A 27209-nucleotide genomic window follows, 5' to 3' on the forward strand; every position below is an offset into this window, starting at 1 on the left:
TACTTTTAATGTCTTTTTAAGTACATTGTTTTAAGACAATGTTTATTACTATTTACTCTTATCCATTCTGTTATGATTCATAGTTATGCTGCACAGTTGGAATAGTTGTTTGTGTGAGCAATTAGTTTTCAGCCAGTCTAGTCAGGAAAGACAGTATCATATGTTCTGAAGTCATGGCAGGTATTATAGTTTCAATTAACCCAGAGCAGCCCAAGGGACTCCTTTTCTGTTGTATAGGTAATGGATTCAGCTTATCTGACAAACATGATAACAAATTGAGCCTGCTATTATTAGCTTTCTACTGTCCATGTTTTAAAATCTTCAGCTGGTACACATTGGCCACCTACCAAATGACAGTTCTTGGACTTAATTGAAGTCAGGTATAGTGATATGATCAAGTATTGACCAAATTGAGTGAATACAGTGATGTGTACACCTTCTGGTGATGTCTGTGAAGGGAAATGATGTCTTTTTTCTTTTCCTTCTACCTAGGGAGTGCACTTGGTGGTGAATCTTCTCTGCTTGAGGGCAAACTGCTGAGAATAGCATAGAAATAATGTCATGGGAGCCTAAGGCCCCACTATCATGGAATTGTTGTATGGGCCCACTTTTCGTAAACTTGTATTGCTACCGAAAGAGGAAGCATTTAAACACTGAAATTTTGGGCTTGATTATAGTCACTGAATTTTTATCCTACAAACATAAAAGTGGGCACTGACTGAGTCAGGAAGTGGCTATAAAAACAGGTTTACCAAAACCAGTACAACTATTATGTAGTAAGAAAATTCTTGAACAACTGTTATCTATAGTTACTTGGCAAACAGACCAGGTTTAAAGTTAAGAGAAATGGTTTAAAAAAAAAAACCTCCACAATTATAGGCTATATTGGATACTTCTTTGCTTATCTTAACAAAGTTTTCAAGATAGATGTGGGATGGATTGAGCCATCTTGCAAAAAATGGAAGAGAATACAATTTTCATAGGATTAACAGCAACTAGCAATCTAAATTGAGAAATTGAGTAATTTAAGAGGGAAGGGTTGAAAGAACCAACTACCTGTTCAGGGCAAACAAAATAGTACACAGTTATAAGCAGGAAGAGTGGCAAGAATGCTGTCTTAGTCCCTCACTTCTACTAACCCTTCCAAAACAAGTCCAAATAAAACTCATAATGGCTTCAAATAATTTTTCTTCAGTGAGTATTTCATGATGGCATCTTTAAAAAATTAAAGTATTTTTGATTGGAATAAACAACCTAAATAAAAGGAATTGTCATTCCATACAAATATAGTTTTAAATGAATTTCATCTGAAGATTTTTCAATCAAATATGTACATCCCTGGTTTAAAAGATTTCTCAGGTGATTCTCGGACAGAAATATCTTTCAGGTAGTCAGTATTAAATATTTAAGTTTATTCTTTCTGAAAATTGATAAGAATTTTTCCTGTAACCAAGAGTTATTGTATTTCCTTTTAGCTGTCTTTCCTTTTGCCGGTCTTCCTCCTGACTACAAAAGTCTACTACTTCTCTTCCAATTTCAACAATCTTATATTGGAAATGTGCTATACTTTATGATATTTGCAATAAAGAAGGACTAATAATATTGATAACCAGATAACGTCTAATAGGATAACTAGACCTTTGGGTCATAGGAAAAATACATTTAATTTCAACTTTGATACTTTTCGTCGTTGAAAATAAGTATTGTTAAATGATGGAAGTGACTAATATGAAGCTGGGAGCACAAAATTATTATATTAATATATAATTATATAAGGAAATTGAAAAGGAAGTATGAATTTACAGAAGAAATGTAACTATTTGATAAAAACTTGTTCACATTTTAGAGAGTGAATGATAATTTTTACATTCACTATACATACATACATACATATTTTTACACTTTATAAACACTATATTATTTACATTCCTCTTGGAACATTTAAAGGAATTATATAACTATAGAATATTTGGAGTGTCAAAATACAAAATATATTGAAATTCTTTTTTCTTTTATGTAAATTTATGAGAAAAATATTAAAAATTAGAAGTATTTAAGTATTCTTTAATTGTATACTCAAGCAAAAATGTTTTAAGATAGCATTTCTATTCCCCATTGCAACTAGATTATTTCTCTTAAATCCTTTCTATTTATAGAATTATGGATTTATTGTTGCTCCTGAGTAAATGATACTCTGTTTAGATTTTCTGGTGACTTCTGGATGTTGTATGTTGTCTAGGGAGGCAAGTGAAATCAGCAGGAATTTGTCTGCATAAGTGTAGAGAAGGTTAGTTAGACTTGAGTATAATGAATTGGCCTTTCAGTTTAAGTATAAACGTAGCATTAGGTTATTTGAGGTGAAGGAACATGTGGGAACAATAACAATGTATGTTTTTTTTTCTGTTGATGAGGTCTTCCTTTTCTTTTAGAAAAGGTTGAAAACTACTTTTGCATTCCTTCCATATTTTATACTGTTACATGGAGATAATCCTGCTGAAACAATGTTACTCTACATGCTTTTCTTGTATCCAAAGCAAATACTAGTTTCCAGTCCTTTGTATTTTTTTTTTCAAGTAGGACTGTAGAGTACCCTATAATGAACTGCATTCATTCTGCTATAGCTAGAAGGCTTGGCAAGTACAAGGAAATGCTGTGTACCTTATTAGGTTCATAGTTTTTTTTAAACAAAGGGTACTGAGAAATACAAGTCAAAGGAATGTTTTTAAAATACTTTATCTTAATTTTCCAATAAGAAAACAAAGATAGATCTGATTTGCACATTAATCACATTTTTACAATGTGGGAAAATGGGGACTCAATGTCATGTTAATACAACTCTACTTTCTAATTTCCTCTTTGCTATACTGAATATTGCTTCTTGAAAAGTCACCTGTGAAAATGCTAACAAAATATGATAACTTATCTTCTGTTTGGATATATTGATTTCCCTTTTTTTTGGTGAAATTAGAGCAATGAAACTCACAATAATTTTGCCAGTGAATTTGGACACTCAGTTGGAAATCATCAAATCCTTGTGATAATTCTTCTGGGGTCTCTTTTTTCCCATAACAATTATGATCTATTTGCTCCCTTATAAGATATATATTACCACTACCATCAGCACCAACATTTCTTGGCTGCCTTAAAAGATTGTTAACATCCAGCAGAATTATTCTCTGTGCATCTCTTCCAAAATTCATTTTTTTGGAGGCTGATTGCCAAAACCTTTTCTTTATATTATGCCTTCATTTTTCATCCTCTAATCAAAGATAGTAGCAGATATTTGTGGATTACTAAAACACTGAATAATCTTGTGTCTGTTGGAAATTTAACACTTGCTTTTCTTCTTTATTCTCATTTCCCATTGAGGGTAGGAAGAGTCCTTGGGTTTAAAACCCAAATACCCACAATTTGGGTGTTTGGATTAAGGAACTAATATAGACCATGAAATGAATAGATATTACCAATTAAAATTTCTGATGTCTGCAACTTGCAATTTCTACAGAAGAAATCTCAAAAAGATCATGTTTTCTCAAAAGTGAAAAGGATGTTTTTATCTGTTGTTACTATGTAATCATTTTTACAAGAAGAGATGGCTTCCTGATTTCCTCTTCCTTCACAAAGGTGGTTGCGTTCCCAGCTCCACGTAAAAAAGCAAATAAACTCAATCATAAGTAGAGAATAAATTTCCATCTAAGCCTGACTAAGTTCCTGAGAGAAACTATGATTGGCTCAGCTCAGGTTGGAAGGAGAACAGGCTGTAATTTCTGGCTTAATCAATCAAGTACAGTGGAAGTGGATTGTTGCATAAAACTAAAAGAAAGGAAAGGTGGGCACTCATGCCTGTAATCCTAGCTATTCAGGAGGTTGAGATCTGAGGATAGAGGTTTGAAGCTAGCCCAGGCAGAAAAATCCCTGTGAGACTCTTAATTTCCAATTAACCACTCAAAAAATCAGAAGTGGTACTCTAGCTCAAGTGGTAGAGAAGTAGCCTTGAGCACAGAGGCTCAGGGACAGTTCAAGCCACACAACTGACAAAAAAAGTAAATTAAAATGCTGAAATAAGGATACAGGTTGACCCATTGTAACAATGAGATGTACAAAACACTATTTTGAAAATGAACTTTACAGCTTTGTGGGGGAGAGAGGAGTTAGGGAGGTGGAGAGGAAAGGGATGGTAGGGAAAAAACAAAGGAGGAGGTAACAATGCTTGATAGAAACTATATTCATTACCTTACTCATGTAACTGTAACCCCTCTGTACAGTATTTCTACAATAAAAACGTATATAAATAAATTTAAAAAGAACTAGTAAAACTCTTCAAAGCACCAAGAAAAAAGTAAATAAATAATTTTTAAAAATAAATAAAAGGAAGAAGACATCTGTGTGGTAGTATGGACAATTCCCATGCCCAAGGAAGGTGAGACTTTAGGAGCTTTTTGTTTTCTCATGAATTTTGAGGAAGGGGAAGGATTAGTATCTAAATTCTCTTAGGTTACAACCTGAAGAATAAAATACCAGTAAAAAATCATAGCACTAACTATAAATCTATTAGTAAACCCAACAGATAGTAAAAGGCAAAAAATTATACTTGGGCATATGATAAATTAAATAGCAGTCTAAACCAAAGAAGAATATTCTTAGGAAGAGATTGCAAGAGCTCAATAGCTATGTGCATATTATCATGTGAAATGATGCTTATTGAAATGAACTCCAAGACATGGAATCAAGAGGATTTTTCATTTACTTTTTGCAGTTCTTTTTAAAATTTTATTGTCAAGGTGACATATAGAGGGGTTACAGTTATATATATATAAGGTAGTGAATACATTTTTTTTGTTTTCTTCTATTTTGTTGCTGATTTTGATTTTTGTACCTTTTGTCCTGTATGTAAGTTTTTTTGATTTGGGAAGGGGAAAGCACAGAAATGGTAGAACAAAGGGTGAGTGGATTCAGCAGTGAAACTCACTAGACAGCATTTTGGAAATGAATTATACAATTTGGTGTGGGGGGAAGGGGAGGAAGGGACCAAACCTTGGAGAAAATGAGGGAGGGGATGACACTGTTCAAAAAGAAATATACTCAGTACCTGGCTTATATAACATCTCTGTACATCACTTTTCAATAACAATAAAAAGTAAAGAAAAAAGTCATGGCATAGGGGTTGAAGATGTGGCTCACAGTACTAGCCAATTAGCACAAGTGTTGAGTTTCAAGTTCTAGTCTTGGACCTAAAAAAAGCCTATAGCATTATAGAATTTATATTTATATTTCTGTTATTTAAATCATTGTCCTCAGTTTTGGAGGAAGTAAGAGGAAAGATCAGGCTCACATATTGGTGTTACTAAATATCACTTTATATTTAAGTAAGTGTTAGTAACTAGTAGCAGGCACTGACGTGTCATAGCTGATACCTTTTTAGTGTTTCTGAGCCTGTACTTCTTTGAGGGGAGGGAGAGAGGAGTGTTTCTTATTTCCATTTCCTATAATCTTTCTGCCCCATGACTCCTTTGATTTTATGAGGATCTCTTGATTCAAAACCAGTTTGGGCAGAAAAGTCTGTTAGACTCCATGTAGAAAATAATCAGAAAAAAGCTGGACTGGAAGTATGGCTCAAGTGATAGAGTGCCAGAAAGCAAGTCAAAGAAACTAAGGCTCTGAGTTCAAAACCCTATACTAGCAAATAGATCTATAAATGATTTTGAATGATGGAAGGAGTCTGATTTTAAAAATGTATATGTGTGTGTGTGTGTGTGTGTGTGTGTGTGTGTGTGTACTAATTAAATTGCAACCCTCTTGGATAACCATTTGAACATTAAAAAATAAAAAGAATTGAGAGTCAAGTATCTTTTGCTGTTTAGTTGTTGAAGTTAATGAGTATGTTAGCTAATAGCTCAAATGAATGAACTTTTTGTATGTGTGAGCTGGTCCACCAAACTTCAGCTTTTACCTGAAGTTTTGCCATGTAATCAGAAATGGATTTTCCATTTATTTTTACTAGTAATATTTTTTGAACAACTTTATAATGAAATATCCTACAAGATAATTTGGAGATTTTTTCAGTGTGTTATTTTTACATTGGCACACTTTCCTTAGTGTATATAAGAGGGGTCAGTGTATTGCACAAATTGTTTAGTTTATTGGCATAAAATTGCTCCTTTTTCCTTTTGATGTCTACAAGACTTCTACAATAATTTCTATTATTTATAGTTTTTGTTCTTTTTTTTTACAGTTCCTAATCATTCAGTATAAGTGGGTTCATTAATTTGTTAGCCTTTGTAAAGAACTGCTTTTATTACGTTTTCTATTGTTAGCTAGTTCATTGATTTCTTCTTTTCTTTTCTTTCTTCAGATTTTTTTTTTTGTGGGTCCGGTTGTGGGGCCTGAACTCAGCCTGGGTACTGTCCCTCAGCTCTTCAGCTCAAGGCTAGCGCTCTACCACCTGAGCCACAGCGCCATTTCCAGCTTTTTTGCTTTTTGCTTATGTGGTGCTGAGGAGTCGAACCCAGGGCCTCATGCATGCAAGGCAAGCGCTCTACCACTGAGCCACCTTCTCAGCCCCTCAGTGCCAGGATTACAGATGTTTAGCAAGCTCAGGCATTGTCATTTTTTTAATATATTTTTCTAATGTCTTTTTCACTTTCTTTTCTGAGGATACAAGTAATTTAAAAGTATGCCATATGATTTCCAATATTTTGTATTTTTTGTTTTATTTTTATTGGATTGTTACCATCATGTCTCAGTTTTCTGTGTCCCTGAACTTTTTTTTTGCTCAAGGCTAAAGTTCTACTTGAGCCACAGCTGCACTTTTGGCCTTTTTGGTGGTTAATTGGTGAGGTAATAAGAGTCTCATGGGCTTTCCTGCCCAAGCTATCTTTGAACTCCAATCCTCAGGTCTCTGCTTCCTGAGCAGCTAAGATTAAAGGTATGAGTCCCTGGAACCTGGCTAAAATTTCCACACTTTTGGTGCTAAGTTCTGGAATTTCTAAACCTCTATCTCACTTCCGTGGCAACTTCAGAGTTTGGATTTAGAGGAGATATCTTTGTTCTTTTACCACATTTTCTGGAAAAAGTAGTAGATTCTAAGATAGATAAATCATTTTGCTATGTACCTAATATTTTCTAATGTTAGCAAAGAAATGATAGAAAGAGAAAGAAAGAAAAGGAAGCAAAGAAGGAAGGAAGGAAGAATAGAGATAGATAGATAGATAGATAGATAGATAGATAGATAGATAGATAGATAGATAGATAGACAGACAGACAGACAAGACAGACAGACAGACAGACTGACTGACAGACAGACAGACAGACAGACAGACAGACAGATAGATAGATAGATAGATAGATGGATGCTGATAGTCCTCCCATCAAGGTGTTTTTGTTTCTTCTCCTTCTTGCTAAACTTTAATGTAGTCAAATGACTTGCTTTAGATAAGGAACCCTGAGCCCACATCTATGTATCACTTCTGGTGGAAATCCTAAAAGCTAGCCTTGCCATTTTCTCCTTTATTATCTGCCATGATATGTACTATACTCATGTTCTGGATCAAGGATTAAAATTTCCTTCCTTGCTTCCCTTCCCTTCCCTTCCCTTCCCTTCCCTTCCCTTCCCTTCCCTTCCCTTCCCTTCCCTTCCCTTCCCTCTGTCCCTCCCTTCCTTCCCTCCTTCCTCTCTCCCTCCCTCCCTCCTTCCTTCCTTCTTTCCTTCTTCTTTCCTTTCTTTTTTCTCCTTTTTTTTTTTTTTGTAAAATCTGGTAATATTTTAGGTTTTGTAGACCCCATGACCTCTATTGCAACTAACTACTCAGCAGTTTTCTTTCTTTCTTTCTTTCTTTTTTTTTGGGGGGGGGTCTGGTCATGGGCCTGAACTCTGGGCCTGAGCACTGTCCCTCAGCTCTTCAGCTCAAGGCTAGCACTTTACCACTTGAGCCACAGCGCCAATTCCAGCTTTTTTCTTTTTGCTTATGTGGTGCTGAGGAATCGAACCCAGGGCCTCAGGCATGCAAGGCAAGCGCTCTACCACTGAGCCACCTTCCCAGCCTACTCAGCAGTTTTCTATATGATAATACAAATGAGCCACAGGCAATATATAAATGATTGTGCATTTCTGTGCTCTAGTAACACATCTTTTATGGACTCTGAAACTTTAGTTTCATATAATTTTCACATGTCACAAAATATTATTCTGATAAAAATGTGTTGACTCTTTAAAAATATAAAAATCATTCTTACTCCTGGGTCAGAAAAAATCAGGCAGCAAGCCAGTTTGTTCCACAGGCCAGAGCCTTTTCTACAGAGCAGCAACTTCAAAAACCCGATTCCCACAGGGAGGTAGCACTGAGCAAAATCTCCAGCTGACCCACAAAGGATATCCGGTGCATGGAAGAAAAAAAAGAAAAAGAAAACTTATTATTTTAAGAAACAAAAGTTGTTTCTTAAAATTGTACCATAAAACCCACCGAATCTACTACACGAATTCTGTATTTATGTAAAAAATAAGGAATGAATAACTAGAAGAAAAAGTTCAGTGGAAAGTGAGAAAAGATCTGGAGGAGCTTAAACTGAAAGTTAACTCATTAAAATTCAAATCTGAAGTTTTCCCATTTTTTTCCTTTGAACTTCTGATCTTCAAATCCTGAATATCTGCCTATTTACACATTTATAATAAGATTATCTCTTTACAGGGTGCTTGAATGTTGACCCTTTCAAATAATAATGATTAGTAGTAGTAGTAGTAGTAGTAGTAACAGTAGTAATATCACTGCAAGATTTTTAAAGTAGATCTGAAAACTGTATGAAAGGCCAAAATAAGGAGCCCTGTTAAAAGACATTCCATCAACAAAAAAATCTTTTCTCTCTCTGCCATGGCAATTCCAAAATAGTAAAGAATATGTAATATGCAGTACCCTTATTTGAACTAGGATGCTGAGACTCATGCAGCCAGAAAATGTCTATTTTGATGGCAAGAACCAGCAGATAGATTCTGGAAAGAGATTGTTCTTATTCGGTAGCACTTATTGAACCTTTCCAATTGGTAGTGGCAGAATTCCAGAGATAATTTGTATATTCTTTCTCTAGTGGCTTGTAACTGTGTAGTTGCTTTGCCCATTTTTGTAATTGTTGTGGCCCTAGTTTGTATGTAGTGGATGTGTGTTAAATAATCCTTCACTGAATGTGCCAGAGGAGGAACAAGGTGAGATGTTTGTGGTGATACAAGTTACACTTGCAGAGTCTCTTGCCTTGGAAATTTTGTGGGGGAAACAGTCCTTATTTGATCATTGTTGGGGTGAGGAAAATGAAAATAAGTCATGTGCAGAATCTCTAACTGCCTCAGGGTTGCTAAGTGGGAGAAAAAACACTTTGGAAAACTTACAGTTTATTCTTACAAAACAATGTAGCTTCTAAGAAGTTGAAAACATTTGGAGAAAGTACAGAAATGAAAAGCATTGTTGTGTGAAGTTCAAACTCTGAGGGGGAAAAACTGTGTTCTATAAAAGGCTCAGACTTTACTTTTTGCCTTGGAAATCCTCTGGGCTACAATATGATTTGTTTAAAATATGGCACTTAAATATTTAAATGTAGCAGGCCCTATGTGTTTGGTTTCTTTGTTTAACTGGTACATAGTTTCCCAACTATGTAGTGACTGGTGTAAAGTGTGAGACTGTTCTAAATTTATGTGGCTCAGCTTTCCAGAATATTTGGATACTGGCTTTAAATATGTACAGTAATACAGTAATATTCCTTTTCAGCAGTGGTGAAAGTACCCAAATACATCAGTATCACCTTCGCCTATTCCACTTCCTGACACACAGTTAAAAAGGAGAAGAGTGAATTCAATTTATCAATTTAGAAATATACAAGAATTTCAAGCAATTGCAAAATAAAATTTCTATTTACAGTGTGGAAACTCAGATGCCTAGTAAATATTAATTATCTTTTATTTTTTATTTTTATTTTATTTATTTATTTTTTTTGTCGGTCGTGGGGCTTGAACTCTGGGCCTTGGCGCTGTCCCTCAGCTCTTCAGCTCAAGGCAAGCGCTCTACCACTTGAGCTACAGTGCCACTTCCAGTTTTCTGGTGGTTTATTGGAGATAGGAGTCTCACGGTCTCTCCTGCCCGGGCTGGCTTTGAACCGCGATCCTCAGATCTCAGCCTCCTGAGTAGCTAGGATTACAGGCGTGAGCCACCAGTGCCCAGCTTAATTATCTTTTAAACAAATACCTTTGGTATACAAATTTTTTGTGTAATATCATCATTTGAAAGAATTGGAATTATTTAATGTGCAACACAGAGCAGGGCAGTAGAATTTGAAAAATGATCATTGAATTGATCTTGTCTCAGAAGCAATGAACAAGTTTTTAAAGGAGAAAAAAATGAAATGATACTCTTTTGTAATTGGTTTATACACAGAAATCAATCTTGTCTAAAAAGGTTTGGCCATATTGGTACCCTGTGGCATAGATCCATTGTAACACAGAGAGAAATGAATATAAATGCCATGATTTAGTCTTGACCTTACTTAATACCTGGAACTTCTCCCTGGGGCAGACCTTATTTGAGTGAAGTCAAAATCAAGAGTATTTCTTGACAGAAACATGAACTGATGAACAAAAAAAAAGATTGACTATATAACAAATAATTTCTGGGCATAATTCAAACATTAAAACAATCTCCAGATAGCATTGTCCTTTGGGGTATGAAAAACAAAGAAAAATAAAATAATAAAATTAGAGTATGGGAAACCATACTCAAACAAACAACCATGTTTGTTTGTTTTTATTTTCTGAGCCAGTCATGCAAGCTAAAATCATAGTGAGTTTAAGATATTCAGGGACGGAAAGCATGGGCAGTTGCTAGCAATTAACAAAATAAAATTGTTCTCTTCTTTTCTTTGTCTTGAATTTGCTTTCCCTTTCCATAGGACTTCATGTCTTTGTTTCTTTCCAAATGTCTTCTATTTTTCCTTCTCTCCGAAATCTGGCTCTTTCTTACTTCTCATCAACACAATTACACCCAGTAACCATCCTTGCTTGTGACACAGTCATATCTTTTTTGCTCTCACTAACTGCTGGTTCTGAGCCTGTCTACTTTCACAAGGGAGAGGATAGGATGGAAGCAGCATGAAGGTCAGATGTCCAGCTCCGATCCAATCAGCTCTTAGTCAGGGAGGAATGAGGTCCGGTAACACAAACAGCTGGGACTGGAGCTAGAAGAGGCAGAGCTCAGAGAAGATGGTATGAGCTAAGCAGGCACAGTAACATATGTTGATGACAGGCAATATGATTAATATCCAGGAGAGTTTTAAATCAGTTTTGCTGAGGAACAGTTTGGGAAAACATTTTATATCAAAGATGCAGTGTGTGTGTTTGTGTGTGTGTGTGTGTGTGTGTGTGTGTGTGTGTGTGTGAGAGAGAGAGAGAGAGAGAGAGAGAGAGAGAGAGAGAGAGAGAGAGAGAGAGAGAGATAGAGAGAGAGAGAGAGAGGGAGACAGAGAGACAGAGAGGGGGGCGAAGGGAGGGGGGGGGGAGAGAGAGAGGTGGTAGAGTACGAAATTCCCATTATAGAAGCCAGGCCTAGACAGGAAGGAAACTAATCTTTCAGATACCAAAAATGGACCTAAGAATAGTAGCTTTCTCTAGGGCTGGAGGTTGGAAATTATTTGGAAGATAATTTCTAAAAAACTGGAAAAGTGGGCCCTATGAGAAGATAGCATCTAGCGAGAAAACCTTCTGAAGTTAGTACTGTATCTGACAAGGGCTCCTAAGGCAATTTTTTAGTGAAATTAACTCTTACTCACATGAGTAAGAGACTCAGATCATTCCGGCCCATCAACCTTTTATGTGAGTACAAACAAGAACGAAGAGTAAAAACAACATAAAGCTAATAAAATGTTTAAAAAGGAACACAGAGAAGAGAGCAAAAGAGCGAGAGAGAACAAGAGCTTGATGTATTGACTAGCAAAATCAAACTCAGATTAAGCTAAGAACTGGGAAATTACTTTAGCTGTATTAACCCTTTAAAAGCTTATATCCAAACACTAAAAAAAATAGAAAACAAAAACTTATGTCCAGGAATTCTCATTTAGTGTGGTAAGCAAGCTGTATGTGCACTGTGTTTGGATTGCCCAGCAATGGAAGGGGCCTCTGGAGAAAGATTTGGGCCTAGGGATTTATCAGATTTTTTTTTGTGGAAAAATGTTTTAGTAGCAATTATTACTGGAGATTCAAAAAAATTAGAGGAAATGTAGAATAGGGAAGTTAATTTTCATACTGAACTAAAAAAATTGATGGTAGTATGCTTTTGCCTAATACTAGCAGTTGTTAGGTGAGTTCCGTCACTTGAGTCACACCATCATCTTCTTTTTGCTTTTGCTTTTTTTTTTTTTAAGATATAATCTTGTTGTTTTGCCTGTGGCTGGCCTGGAAAATGATTCTTCTAGCTGTGGATTCCCACAGAGGTGGGAGCCACACAAGTGTGCCATGACATCTGTTTTTGTTTTTGTTTTTAATTGAGGTGGGTTCTGTCTAACTTTCTGCTCTAGCTTGCCTTGAACAGTGATCCTCCCAATTTCTACCTCCTGGATAGTTGAGATTACAGATGTAAGCCATCATGCCTAGCCCATACCTAACTCTAAAAATGATTAAACTATACTAATTTTTATAAGAAAACAAAAGCAAATAATCTATGTTGAAAACTTAGAAAAATACATTAATATTGATAGCTATTATGTCCTGACTACGATACTAGGGTTTTAAAATAAATATATACGTATATTTAAAGAAATACATTACCTATCTATTTCTGGTTTTACAGAAACATTTTAACTGCATTGGCTGAAAATCTCACTAAAGTACATGTTGCTCTTTTATTTTCTTAGGTAATATATTACTGACTCAGGAACAAGATGATTACCATGTGCAGAAACTCAGATGAAAGGCTACAAAGTTGAGAACCTTGAACTTTATGTGCATGTCTGTTCTAAAACAGAAATACAGCCTAATGCACTATTGTAACATAAATTACTCTTTTAGGAGTACATTATGTGGTTCCTGAGTTCTGGAGTATAATACATAAAGTAATAAAACAATCTGATAATTGATAGTGCCCCAGTCGAAGTCACCTATTCTTAAGCATTTTAGTATTGAATTGAGAAAAATGATGATACTATTTTATCATAGCACTGCTTTTTAAAAATGTCTGGAAACCAAATTAGACCCAAGATGTTACCTAGCAACAATGAGAAACAAACACTTTGTTTCTTAAGCTGACATTAAAATACTACCAAAGATGCCTAAAAATACCTGCCTTGGAGTTTAGTTCTCAGTGAATCTTTTTATTCTCAAACATGACTTTTCCCACATCAGAACAGGAGACGTTAAAATACTTTAGTAAGTTTATCAGCAATTCACTAGCTTCTTTTTCTTTGAGAAGGTTTATATGAGTACTGCTCTTATTAAAATCCACTTCAGTTTAAGTACTCTAAAATTACAAGTTAAATGCATGTAAATGCAGATAACTTCAGTACAACTTTGGACTTAGGAGAAGTTTTAGTGTTACAGATGTGTGCTGAAGAGAGAGCAGTTCTAAGTTGTGTTTTTCAGAATTCCCACCCCTGGGGCCTCATCCTAAGGAAACCTGATTTGTGGGGGAGGTGGAAGAGTCTGTTTATAGCTGCTTGGCTCAGCTGTCTCCTCAGACCAGGATTATAAAAAGTTACTCTTCTAGATCAGCTCCTTGCCTAAATTGGAAATCTAGAAATCACCTAAACAAAGAGATGACTCCCAGAAGGGGAGATAGGTTATGTTCTGGATGGGAGAAATATCAGTAACTCACTGTGTCTTTGAAAATGCTACGATTTATTTAACTTTCTTGGAATAGATATGGAGATACATCAAGTAAAACAGATGTAACGTGGCTAGAAAATTTAGTTCTGTTTATTGAAATTCAAAGAAATAATATTTTATTGAACATTTATTATGTTAGCACTAGAGAAGTGCATTACACTTACCCTTTATAATTATAGTTGAAGCACATAGCAATGCTCCTCATTTTCAATATGGAGAATTATCAGAGAGTTTAAGTATTTTTTGCCTAAGGTCACATATGGAAAGTAGAAGAACCAGTTTTAAACCTGAGCCTATCCTGAAGCTAAAGGTCCTCTTCTCAACAACAAATATGCATATAAGTGCTCATTTGTTGTTTGATATTAGATAATTGGATAATATGGTGTGTTTCAATTTGTTAACTACTCAAGATATTAACAAATTTATTGGAAACTTTCTTTTTTTCTGAAAATACTTAACTAAAAAGTAATAATCAGGGTTATAGATATAGTTTAGACGTAGAAAAAGATCCTACTTGTGCAAGGCCCTGGCTCTGATCCCTAGCATTCCAAACATATAGCAAAGAAACAAAAAAGTGCTAATAGGAGTAATCAATGACTTATGTAAGAAAACCAGTTGTGACAGACTTGCTATGATGGCTCATGCCTGTAGTCTCAGCTACTTAGGAGGAGGATATAGGTTTCAACTCATCTCAGGCAAAACCCCAAAACCCTACCTGAAAAACAGACTAAAAGTAAAAGGACTGCAGATGTGAATTAATGGTAGAGTGCTTGTGTAGCAAACACAAATCCCTGACTTCTAACCATAGTAACTGATCGATCAATCAATACATCAATAAATAAGCAAGAAAGAAAAGAAAGAAAAAGGAAGAGAGAGAAAGAAAGGGATAAAGAAAGAGAAAGAAGAGGCAATATGGGAAGAGACAACAGCATACTACCTGGAAAATTTGAATCTTTCAAAGGATTTACCTACATTAGCTTATTTACAACTTACAATAACCCCTCTCCAAGGCTGATTCTAATATCTTTTACAGATGAGCAACTTGAATCAAAAGAGGTTAAGGAAATGGCAAACATGATATGACTTGTGAATGAGCCAGAACTTAAACTGTCTAGCTCCAGAGAGCAGTGATTATGTCTTACAGTCTCCATAGGGTCAAGAGTAAAAGAATCAAATAAAACCACGTTGACTGGGACTCATCAAGTTACTTTTGCTTTCCCTTTCTCTTCATCTAATCTAGTACCCTTTTCTTTGTCTCATGCTAATTCCTCTCTTCACTTCCAAGATGTATGTTCAGAGTGACTATCTTAGTTTGGGGCTGCTAAGACAAGTTACTAGAGCCACAGTGCCTTATAAGTACCAGAATTCTATTTTTCATAAGTTTCTAAGGTAGGAAGGAAGTCTAAGTTAGCGAGGCTAGAAGTCTAATATAAGGTTGCCAAGGTAGTTGAGTTCTGTTGAGATCCTTTTTTGGAGTGAAGAAAACTATCTTATTATAGTATTATCTTATGGCAGAAAGAGTTTAGGGGGGAGCCTTCTGAGATCTCTTCTAGAGGGGTACTAATCCCATGCAAACAAGCTCCATCCTTAACAACTTTATTACCTTCTCAAGGCCCACCATGACTTGGGGAGTTAGGAGTTCAAAAAATGAATTTTTAGGGGGATAAAAACATTAAGCCCATTTCAGCAATCACATTCTTCATATTATGTAGACAGGGCACTTTTGAGAGTAAGAGGCAGTGTTAATTCCATGAGCTGTGATAGTAAGCATGAAACACAATGCCCTAGAAATTGGGATTTTGGGTCATCATAAACATACTATGAATCTATTCACTGTCTTTCTTTGGTTTATGGGTACATGAAGTCAGAAAATTTTAATACTTTGCTTTCCCATATTTGTGTATAAATCTGCAGAACAGGTTAAATAGTATACATATTTGTAGCTTTGATAAACATTACAAAATCATACTTCAAAGAGATTTTACCAATGCATATTCTTGTCAGCACATATGAGAGTGCCTAGTCCTAATATATTTGCCAACACATTATGCAACAAAAATGTTGGATCTTTGCCTATCTGATAGATGAGAATGATATTTCAGTGTGGAACTTATTTGCATTTCTTTCATTTTATTTCCGTTTTAGTAGTTTGCTTATTTGTTCTCTTTCCTATTTTTCCTTTTGATTTGTAACCTCACCATCCAAAATCTTTGTTATGAATTTGCTCTTGAAAGATAATTTTAGAAAATCATTGCTGTATTATGAGAGCACAGATTTGCTTCTAGTTCTTGACAACCCTAAGTGTTCAAGATGAGGACTTCTCTAAACAAGTGCTTTGTTACTTGATTTGTTTGAATTCTTAATAGGTGCCCTGGATGATGCTTGTTGAAAACTTTCTTTCTTTCTTTCTCTCTTTCCTTCTTTCTTTCTCTCTTTCCTTCTTTCCTTCCTTCCTTCCTTCCTTCCTTCCTTCCTTCCTTCCTTCCTTCCTTCCTTTCTTTCTTTTTGTTGGTAGTGGGGCCTGAACTCTGGGCCTGGGGCGCTGTCCTTCAGCTCTTCAGCTTATGGCTATCACTCTACCATGTGAGCCACAGAGCCACTTCTGGGTTTTCTGCTTATGTGGTGCTGAGGAATCGAAACCTTGCCTCATGCATACAAGGCAAGCACTCTACCACTGAGCCACCTTCCCAGCCCTGAAAACGTATTTTCCAAATCTATCATTTGTCTTTGCTCTTTGATGGTAAATTTTTGATATGCACATTTTTTTGTTTTTACTTTCTCATAGTTGTATTTGTTGTTGTTCTATTATGGTTTTAACTTTTACATCATGAGGATGTTGGTTTAAAGACAGACAGGAAAGTCTGTGAGGCTCTTATCCAAATTAACCACCAAAAATATGCAAATGGAGCTGTGGGTCAAGTGATAGAGTACTAACCTTGAGCACAAGAGTTCAGGGACTCAACAGTCCAGGCCATGAGTTCAAGCCCTAGGATAGCACTAGAAAAAAGTTTTTACATATTATAAAAAATTCACTATGATTTGTCCTGTAACTTCAGTATTTTACTTTTCATATTTTTATAATTGTTCCATTTGAAGTTAATTTTGTGTAAAAATGCTACAGCAGAATAAACTTGTTTTCTAGATGACTGGTTTCTTATACTGTTTATTAATCCATCTTTCTGATACAATTAGTCATGACACTATACTATATACTGATTTCTGGTAAGTACTCAGTCCTAATTTTGGGCTTTCTAAAGCAAAATCATACAGATTATAGTTCCATATTTCTGCTTAGCAAAGTGCAGGTACAGATTTTGTTAATTATTATGATGTTATAATATGCTGTAAATATTTAGTTAAGCTACATCCTTTTCAGAATTATCCTATATTTTATATATGATATATAACATATACCAGTTATGATATGGTATGTATATTATACATAATACACACATATGTGTATATATCATACGTACACATGCACATACTATGGAATCAACTTGGTGAGGAGAGAAAAACCCCATGGCAGTTTTTAAAACAATCATATTAAGCCAGGTACTGGAAGCTCATGCCTATAATTTTAGCTACTCATGGGACTTAGATATGAGGATTGTGTTTCAAAACCAGCATAGGCAGGAAAGTCTGTGAGACTCATCTCCAAATAATCAGCTAAAAGTTGGAAGTAGAAGTGTGGTTCAAGTGGAGTAGTGCTTGATTGGAAAAGCCAGACTGTACCCTTCCCTCCAAGTCATGTTAAATAGTATAAAATTACAGAAATTATATACATTGAGAAAATTGGTATTAGTATTTTATATTATATATTATATTATTTTATATTTTTATATATTTATAATGTGATATGTCTTTCTACCTGTGAAAGTCTTCTTTGGTTCCTTGGTATTAAAAAAATTCTTTAAGCCAATGCCAGAGACTCATGATTGTAATCCTAGCTACTCAGGAGACTGAGATATAGAGGATCACTATTTTGAAGCCAGTCTGAACAGAAATGTCTTTGAAACTCCATCCTCAAAATAACCAGAAGACTTCTTTGGTAGTATGTCACAAGTGGTAGAGCACCAGTTGAGCAAGCACAAGTCCTTAAATTGAAACCTAAGTAACAAATTTCCTCATGTATATTTTACAAATCTGGTTAATTCTGTTTCTTGGAGTTTTATCTCTTGCTGTTGATATGGTACATAGGATTTTAGAAACATAAGACCCCATATAAAACAAGTAACGTTTCTCCTTCCAAACCCTAAAATTATCCTGTTCTGTGAAGTTGAATATTCAGATGTAGAAGAGCTAATAACTGAATATGAAAATCATTATACATATTTTCCTATTTGTACATTTCTTTAAACTATCACAAGCCTTTCCCTCCATTTATATTTCTAGGACTGTGAATGGTCTCTATTAGTAAATGATCATTTTTCAGCCAGCTGGTTAATTCAGGAGAATTCCAACTCAAATTTATTTCTTCTCCTTCGTTTCTATCTCCTCTATCTCCTTCCTCCAGAGTATCAAAGTGTTATCAGTGTTATTAGCTGGTAGATATCAATTGTTTTCAAGAAGGAAAAGAAAAAAAATTCCTGGCCCCTTAATTCCAGAGGAAATTTAAGATATGATTTTCTTTCTGTGATATAATCTTTATGAATCCAGAATGTATGTACTTAAGAATGGGAAGACACCTTGATTTTAATAACTAGTGTATTTTTCCTCATGTGATTCCACACTCATAGTGAATATATAACATAGAGTTTTGTGTTTAGGCCACATAACTCTGCTCTTAGCCCAAAATTATTTTGCTTAAAGATACCATATTGCCTTTCTCTTCTCTAATCTCTGCTGGCTTATGTGACTCAGTTACAATTTTTTCTTTTTCCTTTCTTGGTGACTGTACCAACATTGCTACCAGAAGGAGAGGTGTTGACACATAGCTGACACATACCAGGCTGTCAGCTGGCAGAATCTTGCTCTCACATCATTTTATTTATTTATTTTTTCTTGGCTGAGGATACTCTTGTTTGATTTCTGTCCCAAATGAAGTTTTTAGAATATTGGAGGAAAATCTCTTCTGTAAGAGAAAGCATGTTTTTAAAAAAGTTTCTAACCTCACTATCTAAAAATCTTTGTTATGAATTTGCTCTTGAAATATAATTTTAGAATATCATTGCTGTATCATGAGAGCACAGGTTTGCTTCTAGTTCTTGACAATCCAAAGTGTTCAAGATGGGGACTTCTGTAAACAAGTGCTTAATGTGAAAATAATTTTGAGTGTTTGGAAATTCTGTGCTGTATGTGTGGAGGGTAAAGTGTCACTGTGTTAGAAGGTGAACTTCTCCACCTCAGCCAAGTTCATGCCAGTGTTTTCAAAAGGAAATATTAATTGCATAATAGTTAGGTATGTAATTAGGATGTAATTTTCCAGCCAAATAGTATCATAGGGAAGCCTTCAAAGTCAGACAGATCTGGTTCAGGATTCTAGCTTTATGACATACAGAGCCATAAATGTGATATATTCGGTAATCTCTGTAGATCTCAGCTTCTTCAATCATTAACTGTGTGTAAGTATGTGAGCCTGCATGTCTGTGAGTGAGGATGCTAATTCTCTTGAATTGGCTAAGATATGTAAAAAGGCCAAATCAAGAGATTAAAAGAGTAGAGACTATTTTAACATTAAAAATGACTATGGTAAAAGGATGACAGTAAACATTACAAATCCTGGGCTATATTAGCCTCATCACAAAGTCAGAATTCAATGGGGTGTGTATCTGTAGTCTTAGATACACAGTAAGCCAAGAAAGAAGAATTACTTGAGTCTAGGAGTTCAAGGAAAATCTGTACAACATGACAAGATCCTTCTGAAAACTAAACAAGAATGTAATGGGCAGTTTTATTCAATGAATTGTTAGTGAGTACTATGAAGACAAAGCAGTGTTGGGATTATATCCTTTGGAATAAAAGCGTCCAGCCAGCTGGGAATCAAAGTGGAGGGGGAAGATATCAGACAATAAATCTCCCTAAAGTTGCTACCATAAACCAAAGATTTTTTGCATTTATATGTTGGCAAGAAATGTTGGGTGAACTTTACTCAACAGGAAGTTACTGAGTATATGAATACTCAGAAAATGTATGAATTCAGTCTCTTTTCCCAAGCAGATTATTGTCTTTTGGAATGCACCTTCCAGCGAACTCAAGATATTCATGAACAAAGCAATAAAACATTGCTTTTTCTGGGTGCCAGTGGCTCATGCCTGTAATCCTAGCTACTCAGGAGGCTGAGATCTGAGTATCTCAGTTCAAAGCCAGCCTGGGCAGGAAAGTCTGTGAAACTCTTATCTCCAATAAATCACCAGAAAACCGGAAGTGGCATTGTAGATCAAGTGGTAGAGCACTAGCCTTGAGCTGAAAAATTGAGGGACAGTACTCAGGCCCAGAGTTCAAGCCCCATGACCGACCAAAAACAAACAAAAAAATTGCTTTTTTTTTCCTTTTTAAAATTTTCTTTCTTTCTTTCTTTCTTTTTTTTTTTTTTTTTGCCAGTCCTGGGGCTTCAATTAAGGCCTGGGCACTGTCCCTGAGCTTCTTTTGCTCTACCACTCTACCACTTGAGCCACAGCACCACTTCTGCCTTTTTCTACTTATGTGGTACTGAGGAATTGAACCCACGGCTTCATGTATGCTAGACAAGCACTCTTACCACTAAGCCACATTCCCAGCCCTAAAACACAGCTTTTTAATAAATTAAAGTTGTACTTAATTCCAAAGTATACTTCTAACATAAAGGGTACCAGTTATTTAAAGAAGGGTCCCTGTTGAGATAATGGGAAGATCTATTGCTTCTGCCTGCCTGAGACCACTGTTTGCCTCCCTGTCTACTTCTTTGGGAGTAACAGCTCTTCTCCAAACTACAGTTAGAGGTTATAGGAGGGATTATGAGTCATTGTTTCCTGACTTGCCCTTTGTGCTCTCAAATTCCTCCTCTTCCAGGGATTAATAGGTTTATACTAGCATATCACTTAATAGCTTTTAGGATTACTCATAAACTGAGAGATGAATCAAGACATACTAACTGGCATGAAGCTCTGGCCACTGACATTGAGTTTTGAGTGACGTTCCAGTCACGTTTAGGCTTAAGGTGAGTAAGTCAACATTGTAGGGCCTTGCTAACTTCATGTCCCTATTTTGGCCACCAGGATAATTACTGTAGGACCCATTAAGGTCTGACTCAGGCTCTTCTCTGCAATCCCAAGAAATCCCTTGACACCAGAATCACAAAAGGGTTAATTGAAACTATATAATTGATATGTGATCTCCCTTTTTATATACAGCAGAGTAGTCTTACTGGATTTATGGCTTGGGATAGATGACTTTGTTTTTGAACATTTTTACATTCCTGTAAAATAGTATATGATAAGAAGTATTATTCAGTAATAGTCAAGTATACAGTGTCTGGGAGTAAAACTTTCTATAGTCAAATACTCTTACATCATCTATGAATGTAACAATTAGACTTTCTCTTTTCTATTGAATGCCCTATCACCCTATGTTTCTTTCTCTTGCCTGATTACTCTGGCTGGGATTCCCAGTTATATGTTGAATAAAAGTGATAAAACTATTCACTGTTGTCTTATCCCAGATCTTAGTGAGAAAGCTTGCAACTTTTCCCTACTCAGTAGGATGTGATGTTGACTTAATACATATAGCCCTAATATGCTGAGGTTTATTCCTTCTATACCTAGTTTGTATACCATTTTGTCAATAGGGATGTTGGATTTTTCCAGTACCTCTTTTTTTTTATTGATTGAGATGATCATGTAGTTTTCATTCTTCCTATAGTGATTTGTTATATCACATCTATTGGTTTGCTTGCATATATTGAACCATGTTTATATCCCTGACTTCGACTTTTTAAAATGTAAACTGGGAATATATAATGACAAAGAATACAGTCTCTTCTAGAACAGTTTTCTGTAACTAGTTATGCTAAATTGCCAGCATCTTAGTTGTATTATTAAAATAATTTTGACCTTGTGAATATTTCTGAGAAGATCTCAGAAATCCCTAGATGTTTATAGATTTCAGTCTTGGATTGCAGTTTTGAATTGTAGTCTTGGATTGGGAGAATTGTTAGAAGATAAAATTGAAGAGGACCTGAGTCCTATTGCAGTGCTGTGTCAAATACTGTAAACTAGGTAGCGTATAATAAATAACAGAAACTTATTTTTCACTGCTGTAGAGATTGGGAAGTTCAAGGTTAAGGTTAAGGTCAAAGCCAACCAGATGCTGGCTGACTCAGTATCTGATAAGACTGTTTCCTGGTTCATAGATGAGTCTTCTAGCTGTGTCCTCACATGGTAAAAGGGGAAAGGTAGATCTTGGTGGCCTCTTGAGACCTTCCCCTTGGGGTATAACCTCCTAAAGGCCTCAGCTATAAATGTAACTACCTTGAGGGTTCAAAGTTCAACATAAGAACAAGCACAATAATTCTGAGTTGTCTTTTAAAAGTTCAGGTACAAATGTTTGTTTATTTATTATATAAAATGAGACTAAGAAAATGACAATCTAATTATCTATGTTGGGGAGACATTCACACATATGTGACAGGTTCATGATATTAGTGTACATTGAGGAGTTGTTTAGTTTGTGGCACGTCTTAGTTTATACTCTCTAGTTCTTTTACTTTCTTAAACTCTTATTAATTAGTGTCCTCATCTGAAAAATAGAAAAATTAATGTTATCTGTCAAAAGTGGTTATTACAATGATTACATGATCTAATATTTTTAAAGAACATAGCAATTTCCGTCAACCTATGTTTATACATGATTGTTTTCCCATAAGAAAAATCAGACAGAGAAATTGAGTTTTTCTGTGAAAATCCTGGGACAGGAAAGAAGGTAGAGAATCGGGGCAACCAATACTTAGGAGAAAAGTAAAATAAGGGCCAGTGTAGATGGAGCAATGAGGAAGTCAGGGAACATTCCAGAGAGAGGTGTCTTAGAACCCAGCGAGTATTAGCAACAATGTAGCCTGTAGGCAGGAATGTAAACCTTGGTGGTAGGTGCTCTATCTGTTCTGTTCTGCCAAATTTGTTGGACTTAGTATAGTGCCTGATAGATGTCAGGAGCCTACTAAATACTTGGTGAATGAAAATGCTACTGAGTAGAGTTGAAATGTATTTATTCAGGTTTAGCAACATTTAAGGACATTTAGGTTTAGGTCATTTAGGGACTTAGTTCTCTTCTGCAGTGTCACACTAACATCAGGATTTGAAATAAAGATTCTTTGTTTTTTTACTTAACCCTTAGAGCTATTGCTTCTTATTACCACCATTTCATTACAATTGGGCAAAACAGGCCTGAAGTACCATTGTTTTAAATAACTATTTTCCACCTTGATCACAGGCATATTTTTAGTTCTTTTTCTTAATGCCCAAATTAGTCATAAGATGGAAGTCCTGATCACTAAACAAGCCACTGGATGACTCAATCAATATTCTACCATTTGACATCATATTAGTTTTCTAACAACAGTGTAGCTGTGTTTTATGCTTTTCAATTTTACTTTACCAAAAAAATTCAAATCTAAGATACTGATTTTGGGGCTGGGGATGTAGCTCAATGGCATACTGATTGCCTAACATGGATTCAATCTCCAGTACTGCAAAAAGCACAGACAAGAACAGCAACAAAACACCTGATTTCCTTTCATTTAAGCTGTAGCAGTACATTGCTTGAGCCACAACTCCACTTCAACTTAAAAACATTTTTTTTTTTTTTTGGTGGTTAATTGGACATAAGAGTCTCATGGACTTTCCTGCCTGAACTGGTACCCATCTCATCCAACATTCTTGTTTGGGATGATGATGACGACGACGACGATGATGATGATGATGACTACTTTTATTTTGTTATCCAGGCAGGTGTCAAACTCATAGGTTGAAGTGATTCTCCTTCCACCTTTTTCATTCCAGGCAGGTGGTACTACTGCAATGTGCCGCCACACTCAGCTTGGAGTTGGTATTCCAAATACTTGAGAACCAGGTCTGGAAACTCTGCTTGGCTTTACATTTTAGCTCTGTCATGTACTGCTATGTTGCACTGGACAAATAAAGTCTGTCTTAGTTTATTCCTGTGTAATGTAGGGGATGACAGCACCTTCATCATTGGGTTGTCCTAATGCTTTGATAAGCAGATGCCTATAGAATGCTTGAAACTATTTAACACATAGCATACATAAGTGCTATTTGTATAGATTTATTGAAATTAGTATTGGAAAATTCTTAATCAATATATGAATTGAATTGATATTATATTCAGCTGCTTTTACATTTTGAGGTAAGCATATGTAATTATGAGTTTTAAAACTATACCAGCTACTTGGATGACAGATTTGAAGGATAATGATCAGAGACTAACCCTGAGCAAAAGCATGAGTTTCTATCTAAAAGAAAATAAGAGTAAATGACTAGGGGTGCCTCAAGTGGTAGTGCACCTGCCTAACATGCAAGAAATGAGGCCAATTAAGTTCAAGCCCCAGTATTCCCTCCCACCACTACCTAGTTTATTTCCAATTAACATTCTAACCAGGACAATCGAGGAAGAAAATGTAATAAAAGGCATTCAGAGTGGGAAGGAAGAGGCAAAACCATACACACAGATAACATGATATTGTATATAGAAATAGAAAGGCACCCACAGAAAACTGTTAGAGTTAATAAACAAATAGACCAGATGTGGTGGTTCATTTCTGCAATCCCAGCTACTAGCAAGCAGAAATTGGGATGATTGTAGTTTAAGGCTGGGCAAAAAGTTACTGAGGTCTATTCTCAGCAAAGAAGCCAGGCATGCTTGTTCAGACTGGAATCCTAGCTATGTGAGATGCATAGGAAGGAAGATTGAAGACATCCCCAGCAAAAAAAAATGTAAGACTTTATCTGGAAAAATAACTAAATAAATTGAATTTGCTTCAGCACTTAAGCCATACCTTTAGCCCTCTGTGCTTTGTTATTGTTGTTGTTGTTTTTCAGATATACTGCTGTATTTTTTGTCCAGTATCATAAAAAGAAAAAAGAAAGATGCAGTAGGAATAAAGAAAGAAACAAGCTAATAAGCTAATAAATAGCAATTTCAGAAAGGTGGCAGGGTACCAGATCAATGTACAATAACAACTGTATTTCTACAAGCCAGAAATAAACCATCAGAAAAGAAGTTAAAGACAAGAACTCCATTTCCAGTAGCATTAAAAGTGTAGTCTTTATTTACCAGAACACAAAAAAGTGCTTTGCAACTTGTTTTAAGAACTGTAAATATACTAAAAAAAAAACCCCTCTGATTTTCATTCTGTTTCTTAGTGATTTATTTTCACATAAACTACATGATGTTCCCATCTCCTCAAAACTTGCGTGTGGCTCTTCTCTGTCCTGGAGTAAAAATCAAGGACTTTAAGGAATCTGGTTTCTTATAAAATGAAACTTATCAAAATGAACCCCAAGAAATGGAGATGAGAAGTTTTTATAATGTACTGTTTGCAGTTATTTCTTTTTTCTTTCTTTTTTGTCCCCTTTGGTTTATGCCCAGATGTAACTGTTTTGATTTCTGTATACTTTGTCTTGTACATAGGTTTATCTGATTTGCAGAAGGGAAGGAGTATCTCAGAGATGGTGGGACAAAGGATGAACAATGCAACAGTGATACTAGACACTAGGTTGGAAATGAACTTTCCATGGTGGGAGGGAAAGGGAAAGAAGGAGAAAAACTTATATAACTGTAACCCCTATGTACATCACCTTTACAATAAAAAAAGAAGAATCTCCTCAGTAGCTGAGATTACAGGCTAGCTACTCAAGAGGCTGAGATCTGAGGATCATAGTTCAAAGCCAGCTGGGCAGGAAAGTCCGTGAGACTCTTATCTCCAGTAAGCCACTAAAAACCGGAAGTGGCTCTGTGACTCAAGTGCTATAGTACTCCCCTCGAGCTGAAGAGCTGAGGGATAGCACCCAAGCCCAGAGTTCAAGCCCCACGACTGACAAAAGAAGAAGAAGGAGAAGGAGAAGGAGAAGAAGGAAGAATCTAGTCTCATATTAGTAGTTTAGAATGCTTCTCAGAGGTTAGGGAAGTTGGGATTGGGTGACAGGATGGAAGAATTGTTGTCCAAAGAATACAAAATTACAGTTAGATGGATGGAATCAATTTAAGAATTTTACTGACCAATGTAATGATTACAACTAATGATGAACAATTGTGTTGGAAAATGCAAAATGAATATTAAATGTCTTTGCCACAAAATGATAACCATGTGAGGTAATGTATTTGTTAATTAGCTCTAACCATTCCACAATGGATATGTACTACAACATATGATGTTGCATGTGATCAATACACTCAATTTTGTCTGCCAATTACAAAGTCTTACATGAGACTTCTTTCATGCATGCTCCTGCCTGGAAGCCTTGAACTTACCGTCACTTGCCTAGGATTCTTGTCTCCACATGTCTATCTATATAGCTGGCTTCATAAGTGTGACATTCTCACTGGATCATTTCCAGTTCTTTTAATATAAATCAGCATTCTTCCTTCCACTTTGGTGTTCTTCTTTCTCTGTACCTTAGCTAATTCTTTTTCTACCTAAGCTTTTACCTTCTATCACATTAGTAGTTGTGGTTCTCCCACTGCCCTGCTACACAATTAAATGCACACTCAATAGAGACTTTGTTCTGGCCACTCATTTTTATCTGGTGCCTAGAATACTGCCTGGCATATAGTAGCAGCAACAAAATATAGCGTTGAATAACTTAATTGGATAAATAAAAAAGTTAGTATGACTAGGGTATTTATCATTTAGGCTTTGTAGTATCTCTAAACTCTATAGGATCTGTTTTGAGGCTACTGATCCCAATTTGGTCACAGTACAAATATATTTGTGAAGAAGGGGGGGAGGGTTGGCTTAGCTCCTGATTTTTACAATCATGTCTTTTTTTTTCTCCTACTTGTTCACATCTGACATTTCCAACCCAGCAAGTGGATTGTTTTTGCAGCCTCCTGCATGTTTATAAAAGTCCTAACCCAACTGCAGCTTTGGGCAGGCTGCCTGCTTCTGGCCCCTCTCTTGCTCACTGCATTTGCTTTGTGTTCTCTTTCTGGTTCATGGAGATATTTATCTTGAATTTGTACCCAGCGAATGTCACAATGCTTTTATCTTTTTGTATATTTTTAATCATGGCTGAGTGTTTAGAACAGAGAGGGCGTGGTAATTTATGAACTTACTAAACCCTCTTGATTAGAAGTCCCCATATATTCTTAAGCCGTGTTTGAATTGTTGCCAAATTGAAAATCCACAAGACAGCACATAAAAATTCAGATT

Source organism: Dipodomys merriami, unplaced genomic scaffold, assembly GCF_024711535.1.
Source record: "Dipodomys merriami isolate MVZ:Mamm:240054 unplaced genomic scaffold, mDipMer1.0.p SCAF_555, whole genome shotgun sequence".
In the NCBI taxonomy this organism is placed as follows: Eukaryota; Metazoa; Chordata; class Mammalia; order Rodentia; family Heteromyidae; genus Dipodomys; species Dipodomys merriami.